Source organism: Theropithecus gelada, chromosome 9 (assembly GCF_003255815.1).
Source record: "Theropithecus gelada isolate Dixy chromosome 9, Tgel_1.0, whole genome shotgun sequence".
Lineage (NCBI taxonomy): Eukaryota > Metazoa > Chordata > Mammalia > Primates > Cercopithecidae > Theropithecus > Theropithecus gelada.
This window is the reverse complement of record NC_037677.1, coordinates 28,715,253-28,730,014: the sequence shown is the minus strand read 5'-3', so window position 1 is coordinate 28,730,014 and position 14,762 is coordinate 28,715,253. Positions and strand designations below refer to the sequence as shown.

The following is a 14,762-nucleotide window of genomic DNA, read 5'->3' as shown; positions in this document are numbered from 1 at the left end:
GTAATGAGGCAAACATCCTCACCCTGTTCCTCATCTCAGGGGAAAACTTTCTGTCCTTCACCATCAAGTAAGATGTTAGCTTTACATTTTTCATAGATGCCCTATATCACGATGAAGAAGTTTCCATCTATTCCTAGTTTGCTCAGAGTTATTATCAAGAATTGATGTTGCACATAGTAAAATGCTTTTTCTGCACCAATTAAGATAAACATATGGTTTTTCCTTTTTAGTCTGCTGATATGGAAAACATCGATTAATTTTATTTTTTCATGTTAAGCCAACTCTGAATTCTTGGAAGAAACCCCACTTGGCCATATTATCTTTTTTACATATTGTTGAATTTTATTGGCTAAAAGTCTGTTAATAACTTTTACATATGTGTTCATGAAGAATATTGGTCTGTAATAATCTTCATTTATTTTTCTTTTCTGTCTTAAGTTCTGGGACACATGTGCAGAACATGCAGGTTTGTTACATAGGTATACACGTGCCATGTTTGTTGGTTTGCTGCACCCATCAACTCGTTATTTACATTAGGTATTTATCCTAATGCTATCCCTCCTCTGTCCCCCAACCCCCGACAGGCCCCAGTGTGTGATGTTCCCCTCCCTGTGTCCATGTGTTCTCATTGCTTAACTCCCACCTATAAGTGAGAACATGCAGTGTGTGGTTTTCTGTCCTTGTGATAGTTTGCTTACAATGATTGTTTCCAGCTTCATCCACATCCCTGCAAAGGACATGAACTCATCCTTTTTATGGCTGCATAGTATTCCGTGGTGTATATGGTGCCACATTTTCTTAATCCAGTCTATCATTGATGGACATTTGGGTTGGTTCCAAGTCTTTGCTATTGTGAATAGTGCTGCAATAAACATACGTGTGCATGTGTCTTTATAGTAGCATGATTTATAATCCTTTGGGTATATAGCCAGTAATGGGATCACTGGGTCAAATGGTATTTCTAGTTCTAGATCCTGGAGGAATCGCCACACTGTTTTCCACAATGGTTGAACTAATTTACACTCCCACCAACATGTAAAAGCATTCCTGTTTCTCCACATCCTCTCCAGCATGCGTTGTTTCCTGACTTTTTAATGATCGCCATTCTAACTGTCGTGTGATGGTATTTCATTGTGGTTTTTATTTGCATTTCTCTGGTGACCAGTGATAATGAGCATTTTTTCATGTGTCTCTGTTGGCTGCATAAATGTCTCCTTTTGAGAAGTGTCTGTTCATATCCTTTGCCCACTTTTTGATGGGTTTGTTTGTGTTTTCTTGTAAATTTGTTTAAGTTCTTTGTAGATTCTGGGTATTACCCCTTTGTCAGATAGGCAGACTGCAAAGATTTTTCTCCCATTCTGTAGGTTGCCTGTTCCCTCTGATGATAGTAGGTATTTTATTCTCTGTACCAGTTGTGAATGGGAGTTCACTCATGATTTGGCTCTCTGTTTGTCTGTTATTGCTGTATAGGAATGCTTGTGATTTTTGCACGTTGATTTTGTACAGACATTTTCAAAGTTGCCTAATTGGACTGCCTTCATAATTCATTGCCTCTGCTTCAACAATGGGCAATTCATCCTTTGCATGAGCCCCTAGCCGGACTGTTCTTAAAGATAATTGGTGATCTCAAAAGGAGACATTTATGCAGCCAACAGAGACATATGAAAAAATGCTCATCATCACTGGTCACCAGAGAAATGCAAATAAAAACCACAATGAAATACCATCACACGACAGTTAGAATGGCGATCATTAAAAAGTCAGGAAACAACGCATGCTGGAGAGGATGTGGAGAAACAAGAATGCTTTTACATTCTTGGTGGGAGAGTAAATTAGTTCAACCATCGTAGAAAACAGTGTGGCGATTCCTCCAGGATCTAGAACTAGAAATACCATTTGACCCAGTGATCCCATTACTGGCTATATACCTAAAGGATTATAAATCATGCTACTATAAAGACATATGCACATGTATGTTTATTGCAGCACTATTCACAATAGCAAAGACTTGGAACCAACCCAAATGTCCATCAATGATAGACTGGATTAAGAAAATGTGGCACATATACACCATGGAATAATATACACCCATAAAAAACGTTGAGTTCGTGTCCTTTGTGGGGACATGGATGAAGCTGGAAACAATCATTGTAAGCAAACTATCACAAGGACAGAAAACCAAACACCGTATGTTCTCACTTATAGGTGGGAGTTAAGCAATGAGAACACATGGACACAGGGAGGGGAACATCACACACTGGGGCCTGTCGGGGGTTGGGGGACTGGAGGAGGGATAGCATTAGGATAAATACCTAATGTTCTCACTCATAGGTGGGAATTGAACAATGGGAACATTTGGACACAGGGCGGGGAACATCACACACCGGGGCCTGTCGGGGAGTGGGGAACTGGGGGAGGGATAGCATTAGGATAAATACCTAATATAAATGACGAGTTGATGGGTGTAGCAAACCAACAAACATGGCACATGTATACCTATGTAACAAATCTGCACATTGTGCACATGTACCCTAGAACTTAAAGTATAATAAAAAAAGAAAAAAAAAAAGGAAAATGTCTGTACAGTCAATGGTTTCCCTTAGGGGCTTTGAAATTACACCACCCGATCTTAGAGTTGAAGTGTGGTTCAGGGCCTGTACATATTCGTGGACAGCACTCAGTATCTGTGGAGGAAGATGCGGAGTCAGAAGATGAAGAGGAGGAGGATGTGAAACTCAAGTGTATCTGGAAAGTGATCTGCCCCTGGAGGTGGTAACAAGTTTCCACAGAAAAAAGTAAAACTTGCTGCCACTGCTGAAGAAGAAGGAGGAGGAGGAGCAGGAAGAGGAGAAGGAAGAAGAAAGAGAAGGAGAATAAAAAGAAGGAGGAGGTGGAGGAAGAGAAGGAGGAGGAGGGAAGAGGAGGAGGGAGGAGGAGAAGAATTTGATAATGAAGAAACTGAAGAAACAGTGCCAGTGAAGAAATCTATATGAGATGCTCCAGCCAAAAATGCACAAAAATCATTTCCACCATGGAAAAGACTCAAAACCATCAACACCGAGATCAAAAGGACAAGAATTCTTAAAAAAAAAAAAAGAAAAAAGAAAAAAAAAATTCAGGAAAAAACTCCTAAAACCAACAAAAGGACATTAAAGCAAAATTGCAAGCAAATATAGGTGGTTCTCTTCCCAAAGTGGAAGCCAAGTTCATCAATTATGTGAAGAGTTGCTTCTGGATGACTGACCAGGAGGCTATTCAGATCTCTGGCAATGGATTAAGTCTCTTTAAGAAAACAGTGTTAACAGTTTGTTAAAAATTTTCCATCTTATTTCGTCTCTGTAACAGATGATATCTGGCTGTCCTTTATATAATGCAGAGTGAGAACTTTCCCTACCATGTTTGATAAATGTTGTCCAGGTCCCATTGCCAAGAATGTGTTGTCCAAAATGTCATTTAGCTTGTAAAAATGGAACTCCACCCTTTGCTTGGTTTTAAGTTTGTACGGAATGTTAACATTCCATACATACTTAAAGTATGTATGTACTACATACATAGTAGCACCAATGGTCAGACATGGAAATGGTGGGAAGACAAAAAATATACATTTAAAATAAGCTCAGTATTTTAATAAAGTAAAAAAAAAAAAAACTAGCCTTTGCTTTCACTGATTTTCTCTATTATTTTTCTGGTTTTTATGCCATTGATTCGCTCCTATAGTTTATTATTTCCTTTCTTCTGCTTACTTTGGCTTTAATTTGCTCTTCTTTTTCTGGTTTCTTATGGTTGAAACTTAAGTCATTGGTTTTAGAAACTTCTAGTTTTCTAATGTAATACACTTTTAATGCTATTAATTTCCCTTTAAGCATTGTTTATTGGTAACTCACAAATTGTGGTTGTGGGTTTTAATACATTGTTTTAATTTTCATGTACTTCAAAATATTTTCTAATTTCACTTGTGATTTCTTCTTGTATTGATGGTTATTCAAGTGTGTTGTGTGGTTTCTAAATATTTGGGGATTTTCCAGATATCTTTCTGTGATTAATTTCTAATTTAATCTCACTGTGGTCAGAAAACATACCCTGAATGACTTAAATCTTTTTAAATTGATTAAGATTTGTTTTATGGCCCAAAATATGGTCTATCTTGGTAAATGTTCTGTGTGCACTTGAAAAGAACTTGTATTCTGCTGTTGTGAGATAGGATGTTCTATAAATGTCAATTTGATCATGTTGATTATAGTGTTGTTCAATTACTCTATATTCTTACTTATTTTCTGTCTGTTTTTTCTACCAATTATCGAGAGTAAGGTGTTGAAATCTCCACCTAAATGGTGGTCTGGCTATTTCTTCTTTCAGTTTAGGATTAGAAACTTCAACCACATTTAGGATTGCTATGTTCTCTTGAGAAAATGATTCCTTTATCATTTTGAAATTACCCTCTTTATTCCTAGTAATAATTTTTGCTCAGAAATATACATTGTCCCATATGCATACAGCTACTCCAGCTTTCTTTGATTAATGCTGGCATGCTATATCTTTTCCCATCCTTTTGCTTCTACCCTATCTGTGTCTTTATATTTAATTAGGTTTCTTTTAGCCAGTGGAAAGTTGGGTCCTGCTTTTTTTTTAATCCAATCTGACAGAGCCTGTCTTTTAACTGACAGAATTTAGGCCATTTACATTTAATGTGACTATTAACATGATTGAGTTTAAATATATCATCATGCTATTTGTTTTCTATTTTTCCAATCTGTTCTTTGTTCCTTTTTGCTCATTTTTATCTTCTTTTGAATTAAGTGTTTTTTATGATTCCTTTTTATCTTCTTTATTGGCTTACTAGCTATATCTCTTTGTGTTGTTTCTTTAGTCATTTCATTAGGGTTTGTAATAAACATCTTTACATTGATACAGTCTACCTTCAAGTTCTGTTATAACACTTTACATATAGTGTAATAACCTCATGACACTTTTTCCCTTTTGCCCCTTCCTGGTCTTTGTGCTACTACTGTCACAGATTTTACTACCATAATACCTTGTTAAAATATTCGCTTTAAACAGTTAATTGTTTTTTAAAGATTTTTTATAAACAAAAAGTATTTTGTATTTACATTCATATTTACCTTTTCTAGTGCTTTTTATTTCTTTGTGCAGATTCAGTTTCCATCTGGTATCATTTTCTTCCTGTCTAAGAAGGAAGGTCTTCCTGACCTTCTGTTAACATTTCCTGTACTGATGGTCAGCTAATGATAAATTCTTTCAGCTTTTGTATGTCTGGGAAGGTCTTTATTTCATCTATTTTAAAATTTTTTTTCACTTGGTATGGAAGTCTAGTTTGAGAGGTTTTTATCTTTCAGTGCCTTAAAGGTGCTGCTCCATTGTCTTCTGACTTGCATTGTTTCCAACAAGGAGTTAGCTCAATATCACCTTTGTTCTTCTGTGCATAATGTCCTTTGTCTCTGACTGCTTTTGATTATGATGTGCCTTGGTGTGTTTTTTTTTTTTTCACTTTCTTCTAATTGGAGCTTATTGAAATTTTGGGTCTGTGGGATGATGATTTTCAGCAAATTTGGATATTTTTCAGCCACTATTTCTTTAGATTTTTTTTCTGTTCCTTCCCCCTCCACTCTTAATTTTTTAGCCATTATTTTTTAAGATATGTTTCTTTTCTTCCACTCCTTTTGTCACTATAATTATAAATATGATGGGCTATTTTCTATGGTCCCACTACTCACTGATGCTCCGTTAATTCTTTTTAGTCCCTTTTTTCTTGTTTCATTTTAGATCATTGCTATGTCTTCAAGTTTACTAATTGTTGCTGTTTATCCCTCTCTTGTATCTTCTGTCTTGTATTTTTTTAACTCTAGAAATTTAATGCATGTCTATTTTATATCTTCAATGACTCTCTTTATCATACTCATGTTTTCCTCTACATACTTGAACATATGCAGTATATTTACAATAGTTGTTTTAATGGCCTTGTATTAGCTCAGGCTGCTATAACAAAATACCATAGACTGGGTGGCTTAAACAACAGATATTTATTTCTTACCATTCTGTAGGTTAGAAGTCCAAACTCAAGCTGCCAACCAATTCAGTTCCTGGTGAGAGCCCTCTTTTTGATTTGCACATCGCTTCCTTCTCACTGTGTTCTCACATGGCACATGCAAAAAGTTAATCTGTATCTCTCTCTTCCTCTTCTTATAAAGTTATTAATCTTATCATAAAGGCCCTACTCTCACGACATCACCTAACACTAATTACCAAATTACCAAAGTCTCCGTCTCCAAGTATCATCACATTAGGGGTTAGGACTTCAATATACGGATTTGGTAAAGATGAGGAGGGTCACAATTCAGTCCATAGCAGTCCTTGTCTAGTAATTCTATCATCTGTGTCATTTCTAGGCCTTTTTCTATATACTGTTTTTCTCCTCAGTATAAACGGTCACATTTTCCTGCTTCTTTTCTATATACTGTTTTTCTCCTCAGTATAAAACGGGTCACATTTTCCTGCTTCTTTGAATGCCTGGTAATTTCTTTTTATTTTTACTTTTTTAGAGACAAAGTCTTGCTGTCACTCAGGCTGGAGTGCAGTGGCACAATCATAGCTCACTGCAACCTCAAACTCCTGGATTTAAGCAATCCTCCCACCTTAACCTCTTGAGTGGCTGGGACTACAGGTGTGCCACACCAATCCCAGCTACTTTTTAGATTGTTTTCCAGAGATGGGGGTCTCACTATGTTGCCCAGACTGGTCATGAATTGCTAGGCTCAAGCAATCTTCCTGCCTCAGCCTCCCAAAATGCTAGGATTACAAGTGTGAGCCACAGCACCCAACCTGAATGACTGGTACTTTTTATTGGATTTCAGAAATATACATGTTACTTTGTTGGTACTGGAGCTTTTTATTCTTTTAAATATTTCTGAGCTTGAGTTGGGTGCAATAAAGTTACTTGGACACAACCTGTTCCTTCCATGGCTTGCTCTTAAGCTCTGCCAAGTAAGACCAGAAGAACCTTTTGTCAAGGGCAAACTGGGCCCCACCATGAGACCCACCAGGAGACAATGGTTCCCTGAGAACCAGGGTCTTTCCACTCTGGGTGATAAGGAAAAAAAAAAAAAACACTATTGAGCTCCTGGATGACTCCACCCAATTCTTGATTCTCTCCTGTGTCTTTCTCTGGCCTTGGGGAGTTTCCTCACTGAAAACTCAACAGATCTCTAGAGTTGCCTCTCTGTCTCTCCTAACCTTGGTTAGGTCTCTTCTAAGCAAGATCTGGCCTTGTGAATTCTAGCAGCCTTAGCCTCTCCAACCTCTGAACTGTGTCTCCTCAACTTAGGGTAATTCCTGGGCTCTGCTACATGTCTAGAAATATAATATGTATTCCTGTGCCTCAGCCTAGAACTCTCTCCAGGCAGCAAGCTGCAACAATCTCGTTTGTTTGCCTTCTCCAAAAGGTCACTGTCTGTGCTGCTTGTCTAATGTCTGACAACTGTTGGGTCCTAAATATTGCTTAGTTATTCTTAGTATGTTATGTTGAGAGAGTAATTCCAATCCCTTTTCCTCAATCATTGCGGAACGCATCTCTCTATAGCTAAAAAGCCTTCACATCTTTTTCATCTGTTCTCTCAAATACCAACTTTAGAGAATCAGTTGAGTATAGCATGGTGGTTATAAAACAGGCTCTAGAGTCACACAACCTGGGTTCAAGTAGCAACTTGGCCACTATTATCTGTATGACCTTACATAAGTTATCTAACCTGAGTCCACCTAATCTATAAAAAAAAAAAAAAAAAAGAATATTAGAAATATTTCTTACCAACCTCAGGGATATTGTGAGGTATAACAGAAAATACACAGAAAGCATTGAACATCACTCCTAGTGCGGAATAATTACTTAATGGTCGCTAATATAGCCATCATCATGATTTCCTCATGTGCCCACTGAGAAAGATGGCAACCTAGTGTCAGTCTGGCTGATGTAGCACCCCACAGCCACCACCAATGAAAACTACAGCCTACACCTGAACTGTCTATACTAGCTGAAGAAATTCGTCAAGTTCATTGCCTGACAGGAACATCTCCTCCAGCTGACAAGTTATGTTTGTTGTTCCATAATCCCTTCCTTATCATTCTTTCAACATGGTTGTCTTCCAGTCAGGATCAAAATGTCACCATTTTACAGATATTTTGGCCTGCTTCCCTGAGAAGGGGCAAAATGTTCACTCTCCAGGTTCATGTCAGTACTCCACAGACATAGACTCCATTTTACATTTAGTCTAACAGTAAAATCCTGAACGCATACTTAAAAAGAAACCTAAATTGAAATTATCACAAGATATTAGCACAGCATGCAACTCTGAGCTTTTCTCTACTTAATGTTCTATTGACTTATATTAAAGCTGTTGTTTACTCATTTTCCAACCTCTGGGGAAAGATTTTCCATAAATGCAACTGGCTAAATGAGCAGTAAAAGTAAGTGAAATTTTGTTTCTTTACTGAAAAAAACAACCTATTATTTGTTAGATGTATTTAGACACTGTTCTAGATATGCCATGGGCAGAACTATATTAATCTCAGTGAAACGGAGTCAGTTTTCTTTTTCTAAATTACACATGTGTGAAATGAGTCTTAATAAAGCCACTGATTAAATTTCTCTTTCCTATGAATCCATAGTCATTCATAGAAAATACAAACACTGGATGTTGTACTTCAGCACAAGTTACAACCCAAAATACAACATTGGGTGTTATAGTTCAGCACAAGTTACATCCTAAACACAAAGAGGCTTAGAGACATTACTTTCACAGCTTACAAAGCACTTTCATACACATCATCTCAATCATTCTTACAACAATCTTGTAAGATTGTTGTATCTACCTCATCTCTAACACAAAGTTCTTTTTTCCTAACTTTTTATTTTGAAAAATTTCAAACCAGCAGAACAGCTTCAAAACTAGTGTGATGAAGATACCCTTCATCTAGATTCACCAATCACCAACATTTTGGCATATTTGCTTTATATGCATACACAAATGTGTATATGTGCAGGTACAAAGCAAATATTTGTAATATACTTAATATAACATATATAGTTATATTGAGTAATATACTTAATATAACATATGTAACATTTATTTTTATTTTAAATAAATATTACCATACATGTTTTAGATAATTTATATGTATAAATGAGAACCATTTGAAAGTTAGTAGCAAGCATCATGACAATTAAGTCATAAATGCTTCAACATGAATCTCCCAAAAACAAAAACATTCTCTTACATATGCATGATTATCACACTCAGGAAATTGACCATTGATACAATATCATTATCTTATATAGTCCATTTTCGAATTTCCCCAAATGGCCCAAGAAATGTCCCTGATAGCTATTTCCCTGATCCAGGATGATATCCAGGATCACATCCTACATTTAGATGTCATATCTCTTCAAACTCCTTTAAACAGCTCCCCAGCCTTTCTGGTCTATAATGACTGGTATTTCTTAAGAGGATAACACCTCATTTGGGGATTTATCTAATTGTTTTGTCATGATTCGATTCAGGTGGAACATAGTGGGGAGGAATGCTAAGTGACAGGCAGAGAATAAGTCAACGGATAAATGATGTCAATTTGTTACTCTACTAATGATGTTAAATTGTTTAAATTTAGCCAGGCACAGGGGCCTGTAATCCCAGCACTTTGGGAGGCTGAGGCAGGAGGATCCCTTGAGACCAAGAATTCGAAACCAGCCTGGGCAGTATAGGGAGACCCTGTCTCTACCAAAAATTTAAAAATTAGCCCTGCATGATGGCATGTGCCTGTATCCCCAGCTACTCAGGAGGCTGAGATAGGAGGATCACCTAAGCCTAGGAGGTCAAGGCTACAGTGAGCTGTGATAGCACAACTGCACTCCAGCCTGGGCAACAGAGTGAGACTCTGTCTCAAAAAAAAAAAATTGTTTAAATTTGATCACTGGTTTAAAGTATTCTCCATCATAAAGGTGTGTTTCATCTTTGTAACTAAGTAGTCCAAGGGTTGATACTTGGAGAATATTCTATTCCTCAACAATCTTTCACTCACTGATTTTAGCACCTGCTGGCCATTCTTACCTAGGTCACTTATTAATTACTAGGGCAGTCATAAAATAGTGGTTCTCTCTCCCATCATCCTTTTATATTTATTGAGGATTGGCACTCTTCAAAAGTATTTCATGACAACAACAACAACAACAACAAAAAGAACAAGACCACCTATACAAGAGGGTTAGAGTGAAGAAGTTCCCTGTGGAGAACTAAGCCCTGCAGAGGAAGAACACACACCCAAGTGAGGTCTGAAGTCAGTGCTAAATACACACAGCTCTGTGTTGGCTGCTATGAAGATATGCAGATATTTTCCCTATGGTTAATCTGGTTCAAAGGAATTCTTCCATTCTATTGTGTAAGTTGTGGATGTTTACCATATTCTTTGTCCCAAGATGATGATGAGATACTGGCACAGGATCTAAAGGAACTACATTTTCAGGCTTCATACAATAACTTCTGACTTCCTCCCTGGAGTAGAGGAGGCATCTGAAAACATCACACTGAGAACATTGGACCTGACTGAAAACCCCAGGAGATCAATTCTAAAGTATGTTTGGCCATGAAACTTTTTTTTAACAGTATCTACCAAATGCCTTAAAATTATACTCTTTCATTCCTTATCTCACATGGCTTCAGTTCAAAGAAGGAAATGGTATTTATTTCCATCCCTTTCTATCTTGCTTATGGAGAGATACCCTGAGCCCTTAACACTGTATAACTTTATAAACTTAGGCGAATTGTCAGGGAATTAATCACTTTAATGCCATGGTCATGCCAATCCCAGTGCTTCAAAGGTGCAGCCCCTACCTCTTGAGTTCCAACCTACCAAAAATGTTGGCAAATAAACTCAAGGTAATATTTATTTTAGTTTAATTCAACAATCATAGTATAATCCATAAATACTCTGCCACCCTTAGACGTCATTTTTAAGTGCTTAACTTTCTGCCTTCCAAGTTGTCATAGAAAAAGTCCAAATCAATGTATGCTTATCACGTGCACACTATATAATAGTAGAAATCCATTATGAAATAATTGTCTTATGAATCACTATAAAGTTAGAAAATCCTAATCTTAGAATGAGTTATAGAAAGCTAGTCCAATCTCCTACCCAACGCTAGGCTCACATCTTCAGTATCTGAAACAGCGATGCCATCTCTGTTTAAATGCCACCGGGGAAAGATAGCCCACAACACATAACAGTTCATTCCACTAATTGACAATAGCACATTAGACAGTCTGGAGATAGATGTGTTTTGCATGTAAACCCACCAGGATACCAAAACACAGTGATAGAAAATGCAAATTTAAAGATGCAAATTCCTTTCAATGCTAAGCTTTTCCAAAACTTTGAAAGCAAAACTCTATCAAAATTTGATATACCAATATTAAGGAAGTTAACAGGTAATGTATATACAAATACATTTTCAGGCCAAGGAATGTGGGGATTTCTCCTGTTGTTGTTGTTTTTGAGACAGAGTCTCTCTCTATCACCCAGGCTGGAGTGCAGTGGTGTGACCTCAGCTCACTCTAACCTCCACCTTCCGAGTTCAAGCAATTCTCCTGCCTCAGCCTGCCAAGCAGCTGGGATTACAGGCGCCCGCTGCCATGCCTGGCTAATTTTTGTATTTTTAATAGAGACAGGGTTTCACCATGTTGGCTGGGCTGGTCTCAAACCCCTGACCTCAGGTGATACGCCCACCTCAGCCTCCCAAAGTGCTGGAATTACAGGCCTGAGTCACCACACCCAGCTGGGATCTCTCCCATTGTTCTATCTTGCCCCGAAACAGATCCATCAGTGCCACTAAGTCAAAACTCTACCATCTGTATCTTCCATGGAAGAGACCTGAGAATGTCACTTCATTTCCTTCTCTCGTCCATACTTGCTTTGCATATTTGGGCTCATTTGATTAAAAATCTCTCTATTCTCTTGATCTACTAACAATCCAGAATAAGTGGCCATGGTGAGTGATAAATATAAAGACATACAGATATGCAGAAATAGTCAATGATTTTGAGCCTGGGTGATTAAAAGGGTACTATAAAAGGCAGAAAGGAAATGAGACTTAATCTGGTTGGGAGAGACAGTTTGGGTTTGGAGATCTGAAGTTTAGGATGATGCAAAAATGCTCAGTGTATGGGTAGGAAATCCAGAAGAGATATCTATTTGAGTCACCAGTAGAGATAGCAGTTGAAAATATGACAGATCAATTTCCTAAGGAAAAGGGAAATGAGAGAAAGAACATCAGCAAAGACATCCACTTATACCCACTTCAAGTATTCCCTCCTTGTATATGTCTTTATTTCCTAATTTTCCTCCAGTGAATACTCTCATCTTCCTAATAAGTTCTGTAGGATCAAGAATCAGGGGTCTCACATATTTTATCATAGGCTGCTGGGGTCATAGAAGATACTCAATAAAATCATTTTGGCTGGTTCTAATAACAAGCCAGAAATTGTTTTGAAATATCTCATATCAGTGGGATTTTATCAATGCTTAGCACTTTCCCTGAACAATGAAGACTGCCTTCTACAGGTGGCCTGGAGAGTCACATATACTATCCCTTTGAGGTCGACACCAAAGGATGTCTTTATATTAAATCCATGCAACTCTTAAAAATCCAGCAAGTGCCAAGATTCTCACTGTTCAAGATCTTACTCTGTACAAAGTCAAAGGTAAATCTGTGCTTTTTGTCATTTTCGGACACTCCAGTGTATTTGCAAATATAAGTAGTTGTGATTTCATAATTTTCTTTCAATTTTGGCAAATAGACTAAAATAATTAAACTAGCAACAATATAATTTGAGGATAATTGCTACTTCATATCTGTACAGAGAACTGCATATTCTTAAAGTTCTTTATCGTCAACTTTATTCATACACTGAAGATATTAGTAAAAAGCTCACTAAGTCTTTTATGTCACAAGAGCCCTGAGCTCAAGTCATCCTGGCCTTCCATAAATTTCCACCACTTAGTCCTTATTTTTTAATTTACCAATGTTATTTCCCATGCCTGGAACTCTTCTTCTCCCCACCCTGCTCCCCTCTATCCAAATTATCCAAATTCTTCCTTTTCCTTCATATTGGTATCTTCGACTTCATTCAATCTATAGTTCCCCTTCTCTGAATTCTGATGATCATATATATCATCAGAATACATGTATATATATAATCTCCAACCAATATATTCATAAAATCTTCAACATATATAATTATATATAAATATACATAATCGCCAATTGGTTGTATATGTATATGTATATCTCCAACCAATCTAACATTTAAGTTTAAGTTTTCTTGTGTTATTTAGGAAATATTTCATGCAAGCTCTTTTTTAATTTTTCTCTCCTAGAATGTACCAGTAAGTTATTTGAAGCCAATCCTCACCTGAGATATATGTGTGTGTTCACTGGCACCAATCTATGACATTTTATGCATACAGAAGGCAGACAATATTTGTAAATCACTGAAATACTTCTTGACATTTGTAGAATTTCATATAATTCCTTATCTACTTGGCCATTGAGAAATGCTTTTAAATCATAATATTGCATACTAGACCAACATAAATTCATTGTACTCATAACCCAATCCTTCAGGGAAGGTCCTATTTTGATTAAAAATGAAGGAGTAGGAGGAGGTAAAGCTTTTAGTATATTGATAGAACTGTTACTAATATTGCATTACTGTCCTTTATAATTTAAGGCAACATCACTAACAAAGATTAGGGAAAAGATCAATAAGTTATGAGTTATTAATGCAGGAATGAAAAGAAGTCCAATACCAAAGACACTGAAGCTAATAATATCTTCTCCTCCACTTGCTGACCCATTATAATCAGGCCTGGGCCTTTTTTCCCTAGTAGAGGTGATAAATGTTTACAGAGTGGCAGTTTCTCCCTGAGCTGTCAAAAGACCCTAATGTAATGAAACCAACCACTTCAGGCGCATCAGGGTCACTCTTTAACAAGTTAGGCAGAACCCACCACCCAACCACATCAGGATTCAAAGTTTCAAAGAGGATGGGGAATGTAGAGTTTGGAAAAGAGCAGTAAAAATGATCAGAAATAAATAGTCCAAAAGAAATAAAAACAAGGCCGAGTACAATGGGTCATATCTGGAATCTCAGCACTTTGGGAGGCTGAGGTGGGAGGAATGCTTGAAGGCTAGCAGTTTGAGACCAATCTGGACAACATAACAAGACCCTATTGCTACCAAAATATACGTTTTAAAAATTGGCCAGGCATGGTGCCATGCACCTGTAGTCCCGGCTACTCAGCAGACTGAGGCAGGAGGATGTTTGAGCCCAGGAGTTTGAGGCTGCAGCGAGCTATGATCACAGGACTGTACTCCAGCCTGTGAAGCAGAGCAAGACCACATCTCTAAAAAAGAAAAAGAAATAGAAACAGCACCGTCTGCATCAGTCTCCACTGAAGTGCAGTGTTGAGGGGTGGTGGGGCAAGGCAGCACAAAGACAGATCATGAAGGAAACATCTCAAAAGCCGTAAGGAACAGTCCTGTGGTGGCAAAGAAGAGACAGAATTGCTGAAAGCAATGCTGACATCTCTAATTCTTATGATGAATGGAATTCCAGAATCTCTAGAGGCTCACAGGCACACACATACACACACATGCACCATGCATACACACACACCATGCATACACACACACACACACA

The 14,762-nt window shown here is 37.5% G+C and overlaps 1 protein-coding gene across 1 annotated transcript in view; it reads right to left on the bottom strand.

The window, feature by feature from the left end:
• NEBL (nebulette) overlaps positions 1–14,762 on the bottom strand; it is a 379,467-nt gene that overhangs the window by 314,876 nt on the left and 49,829 nt on the right. The window lies entirely within an intron of this gene.